Raw genomic sequence first — 5,997 nt, forward strand, 5'->3', positions numbered from 1 at the left:
ATCAAATGATTAAAACTTGGTTTTACAGACAGTTACAGATTTGCTTTCATATTAAAATTGTTCCTAATAACATATTATTAGCCAATTTTAGGAAGATTTTTTGAAAAAAGTTTGATGAAGCATAATCATCCAACAAGATAGCAGTACATCCAAATAAGGATTTAAAAATACTGAAGATGATCTAAAAATAGTATCTCAATGAGGAAATCAATTTATAACTCAGAAAATGGTTTAACATTAGTCAGTAAAAGTTCACCGATTTACAAAACTTAATTACTTAAAAAGCCATAAAAAGTTTTTATGAAATAATCTATTCTTTAATTTTAAGAAAAAGACTATCAAAGACTTCCTTGAAATGAAATATGGAAGGAAAATATAATTCAATTTGAAAAAATTACTTCACTAATTTTAGAAATTCATACATATTTGGTTTACGCCCGGCCGAGATAACCTGAAGTCCATGGCACTGTGGTGATAAGGAAACTGTGGCACAGACAGTTTAAGTGACTTGCCCAAGGTCACACAGCTTTTTTTCTTATAAGGCTAATTATGACAAGGCACATGTCAGTGAATCAGCAAGATCTAGATCCAGACAGTACTACAGATATGGAAGATGTTACAAATGCTGAAGAAGAACTTATTAAAGAATGTGAAGAAATGTGGAAAGATATGGAAGAACTGTCATTATTAATTATGCAAGCGAAATGTTTGACTGCTGAACTCAATCAGTGGCAGAAAGAAAGTCCTGGAATAATTCCACTGAATGAAGAAGTTCTAATAACATTGGGAAAAGAAGAGTTCCAAAAATTGAGACATGATCCTGAATTGGTACTCTCTACTATTCAGTCAAAGAATGAAAAGCTAAAGGAAGACTTGGAAAGGGAGCAACAGTGGTTGGATGAACAGCAACAGCTACTGGAATCTCTTAATGTACTACACAATGACTGAAGCATCAGGTTGTGACATTTTCTGAATCAAGAATCTTTGATGAGCTGAAAACTAAAATGCATGATATAAAAGAATATAAGGAGAAACTCTTGATTACCTTGGGTGAGTTTCTGGAAGATCATTTTCCTCTGCCTGGTAGAAATGTTAAAAAGAAAAGGAAAAAAAAAAAAACATTCAAGAATCAACTGCACAGCTGATAACACTGCATGAAATGTTAGAGATTCTTTTAAATAGATTATTTGATGTTCCACATGATCCATATGTCAAAATTAGTGATTCTTTTTGACCACCTTATACTGAGCTGCTCCTTTGTAATGGAATTGCCTTGAGACATCCAGAAGATCCAAGGGAATAAGATTAGAAGCCTTCCATCAGTAAAAGGATGGTCTCTTTTTTCACACAGTACTTAATGGATCTTGTCATTCAAAGATAATAGAAACACTGAGGATTTACTTGGATAAAGAACGTTATTTGCAAATCAAAGTACATAGTCCCTCTTCCTTTTATCCATAAAATGACCTGTGCCATCTTCTATTCATTTATAAAAGGTTTCTTTCAGTTCATTCAGTGCTTTGGTGTGTTCAACTGGATGGAAAAGAATGCAAGTAAAAATATTCTAGACTTAATCATTATAAAAGTTTTGATATACCTTCTGCAGTATTCTTTGGAAAATTCTTTGTTAATTTATAATATCGCTTATGTAATTTTTTCCTTTTGAAATTTATGAGTTTATTTTATGCATTTTGAGTTCCATTTGGTGCTTATGTCTTTACATTTAGGAATTATAATGGAAAGGCCATTTAATTTGCAGGTGGTCTTTAAATTGACAGTATCTGACGTAGATGGAATACACAATTTGAAATTTAAAATCTGTTCCATGTATACTGCCTTATTTCTAGATTTGTTAAAAATTGGAGCAGAAACTAATGGATAAGGGTAGCATGAAAACTATATTTTAGTATGTATTATACACCAAGTGATATTATATATTAATTCTTGATTGTTAGTTATTGTTAACAAAATTGTGTTCATAAAATTTTGTTAATTCTCCATGACCTTTCGGTAAATAAAATTCTCTTATCTAAAAACAAAAAGAAAGAAAGAAAGAAATCCACACGTATTTGGCATTGTAAAACAAGGTATCCCTGCACTGTAGTCTATTCATCCCCTAGGTATACAGTCTACTAAATCAATGACCTCCAAATTGTATATTTAATCTTTTAAAATTTTAAAAGAATTGTAGAACTCTTTTGCAATGGATTTAGACTCCTCTCTTTCTCCATGAAAATCTGAAGAGGTCTCTAAAGCTCGATTTCAGACTCTGTTGGGCTATCCAGCACTCCAACTGACTTGGATTTTGGTGAAATAATGGTTCATTGGATATTCATTTTCCTCATCGCTATTATAAGAAAAAAGGAAAAAAATGAAAAGATTGTGATATAGTAAAATAGTTTTTGTACTGTTAGCTCATTTTTCCTTAAAACAAAATATAAAAATAATGTGGTATAGTAAAATAGTTTGCACATTGTTGGATTTTTTTTTTTGAGCACTTCAAAAGACATAACAAGCCTTTGCAAAAAAAGACATATGACCTTTCCATCTCATTATAAAATTAATATGTATTGTTTATAGGAAGGGAAAATACAGGGCAGAAATCACCTAAGAAAAATATCTAAATGTAGGAAAATAAATGTCTTTTAATGTTAGCCCAACTAATTTACACATTTTTCTCTAAATTTAGCTGAAAGGAAAGTATATAATTCCAACTTGGCCTTGAAGCACAAATATAACGTGCAATAGATGGCAAAAACAACTGAGAAATTCTGACCTAAAAGGAATGGAAAGGCTATACCACCCAGCCAGAGTGATGGAGAATGCTGTGGGAACTGCCTGGTCCTGACAGCACAAATCTGTATGTTGCTGGCATTCCTTCTCTCCGGATACCACCTGGATTCTAGGCATCATCCAGGGCGGGTCAAACATTGTCATCAATCTCCACTCCTCAAGTTGTAGAAGAGAAAGATGAAAGCTCAGGTTTATTTCGCATCTCCATCAAATCCCTGTTTACGGTATGATAATTGAAGACTTTTGGAGATACAGTTTATAAAACAAACAATATTTTTATTGCAATCAATGAGTGTTTGAAAAAATGTAAAAGTACATTGATAAGCTAATATTTAACTGTGGAAATAATTTTTTTAATGTTTGCCAAACTGATTTACATATTTTTCTCAGAATGTATCTTAAAAAAATGTGTATTCATTCATCTTGGCTATAAAACTCAGATATTGTACAATGGGTAGAAAGAATAAATTGAGAATCTGGCGGCAAGTAATCAAAAGGAAAAAAAGGTCTATGAAATGTTCAGATATTTGCTAACAGGTAAGAAAAATAAAGATATCTTTGCTTTACTTTGACCAGAATTATTTACTTTATACTCAGATTTTGTTATCCTGATAAACAAAACTCTTGAATCTTTTTGTAGCTATCTTCTGTTTGTTTACTATATATTTAAATAACTTATATTGCTTTATTATATTTTAATAGATCTTGTACATGACTAGGAGAATGAACTCATCTTTACCAAACATTTATTAAGAATGCCCTCAGTGGTACCCATTACAGTACACCCCACAGGTATATTTTGTTTTGTGCAATGAAGCCTTCCTGGAAAGCACCGTGTCAGGTCATAAATTTCTTCCTCCAATCCTTTCCCACCTACTGCCAGCCAAAAACATTGCAGCCAAATGTATCCATCTAAGGTATACTTCTGGTCCTGGTCTTCCCTGCCTCAATGTCATTTACTGACTCCTCATTGCCTGTTTACCAAATGCTAGGTATTATGCTTATTACTTTGAATATATGTTTCTTTAATCTTTATAACAACTGCAGCTGGTTATATTAATATTATCTCCACTTTATAGGAGAATATAAATAATTTGCCTAAAGTCATAAAGCCAGTAAGAGGCAGATAGATTCCTAGACAAGACTAGCAGACTCCAATGACCATGTATTTAATTATCATTACAACACTTTTTCAACATGCCAGAAAGTACTCTAAATTTATCTCCCCAGATGCCTTTACATAAGTCCTCTGATCCAGCAAGAATGATTTGTCTGTTGTATAACTCATAGCCCAGGACTACACTAGATGCCCCTCAGTTAATGTTGCTAGCATTCATAGCATAACATTTGTGACTAGAAAATGCCATCATGCTAAAGCTTTAAAAACTTGTCATTCATGTGTGAAACTTGAACCAAGAAACAAAATGAACCAAGGCAAGAGACAAACAAACAAACAAAAAACAGACTTAAATACAGAGAACAAACTGGTGGTTGCCAGAGGGGAGGGGGGGCGGATGGGTGAAATAGAGAGAGGATTAAGAGTATGCTTATCATGATGAGAACTGAGTACCGTATAGAAATGTTGAATCACTATATTGTACACCTGATATTACTATAACACTGTATGTTAATTATACTTCAATTAAAAAAGATTTTTAAAAAATTCCAAAATTTCTTATTACAATGTGCCAGTTAAACGAGAAAAGAAAATTTTCTTCTTGGTAATACTTTCATTGCTTCTTGTAACATTCTTAAAGATTATCTTAAAATCTTAAAATTATCTTAAAAGATTCCCTAAAAATGGAAAAGCTATTCTTTTGCTCAATATTATAGAGCTCCCTCAAGAAATAGTTATTTTTTGGAATACTTATTTAGCATTTTTCTGTTCCCTACAATGTTATGTTATACATTCAACAGAATAAGAGGATATTAATCAGAAAATTAAATATTTTAGAGATTTTCCTTAAAAGCTAGCCCATCACTGGGGTGCCTGGGTGGCTCAGTCGTTAAGCGTCTACCTTCGGCTCAGGTCATGATCCCAGTATCCTGGGATGGAGCCCCACATCAGGCTCCTTGCTTAGCAGGGAGCCTGCTTCTCCCTCTCCTTCTGCCTGCAGCTCCTCCTGCTTGTGCTCTCTCTCTCTGTCAAATAAATAAATAAAATCTTTAAAACAAAAAAAGTTAGCCCATCATAGGTTTTGATCTGAATTTATCTCTAGATAAGGAAACATGGCATTTTTATATCAAAATGGTTCAAGTTAAACATTATAAATTTAGACAAATTGTGACCTGATGTCATCTTTGTAAGTGTTATCATTATCTTTTGTTGAAGAATTCAAGGAATTCTTTAGGAAAAAGTGACTCCAAACACCATAGTACAAAATATTTAAATACTGAGTGATATTCCTTTTAACAAGCAATTAACAAACTGAATGCAAATGAAGGCATATGGTTGAGGGAGTGCAATCTGAGAAAACAATGTTCAGGCTCTACATGTTGGGACTCTATACTGATATTAGCTAACATTTACCATGCACTTACAATGCACTCAGTTTATATGGATTATTTCAACTCTAATTCTCATAACACCTTCTACAAGAGATGTTATTACAACTATTACTGTATTGCATGGGTGTACCTGTTATTATCTCCATTTTATATATGAATACAGTAAGATAGAAGGAGTTAAATAGCCTACCCTAAGTGACAAAACTCCTAGATATCCTGAACACAGAGCCATTGCCCTTAACAACCATGCTCGGTCGACTGCCCTATCCTGCATGTGCTTTTAATTATATGGCTGCATCCAAAGATATTAGGCATGAAATGAAGACAATCTCTATTTGCTATCTAAATTTGAAGAAAGGCAGTCAGGTTAACTCCCTGCATTAGTCTTTTTTGTGGCTGCTGGAAAAAATTACCACAGATTTGGTGGCTGAAAAGAAGACATTTATTATCTCATGGTTCTGGAGGCTTGGAAATCCAAAACCGGTATCACTGGTCTGAAATCAAGGTGTCACCAAGGCCATGGAGGTTCTAGGGGAAGAGTCTATTCCTCGCCTCCTCAGCTTCTGGTGGTTACCAGCATTTCTTGGCTTGCGGCTGCATCACTTCAATCTTCAAGGCCAGCATCCTCACATCTCTCTGTGCTCCATCTTCACAACAGCTTCTCCTCTGTCTCTGTCAAATCTCCCTCTGCTTCTC

General features: G+C 33.7%; 1 pseudogene; it reads left to right on the forward strand.

The window, feature by feature from the left end:
* The first annotated feature begins 474 nt into the window (after nucleotides 1-474).
* On the forward strand, nucleotides 475-1,326 carry LOC123858965 (centromere protein K-like; annotated as a pseudogene).
* The last annotated feature ends 4,671 nt before the right edge of the window (nucleotides 1,327-5,997 follow it).

The sequence above is a fragment of the Mirounga angustirostris genome, unplaced genomic scaffold (genome assembly GCF_029215605.1).
Source record: "Mirounga angustirostris isolate CCGP_5_RB_7025 unplaced genomic scaffold, mMirAng1.0.hap1 SCAF_4, whole genome shotgun sequence".
Classification (NCBI taxonomy): domain Eukaryota; kingdom Metazoa; phylum Chordata; class Mammalia; order Carnivora; family Phocidae; genus Mirounga; species Mirounga angustirostris.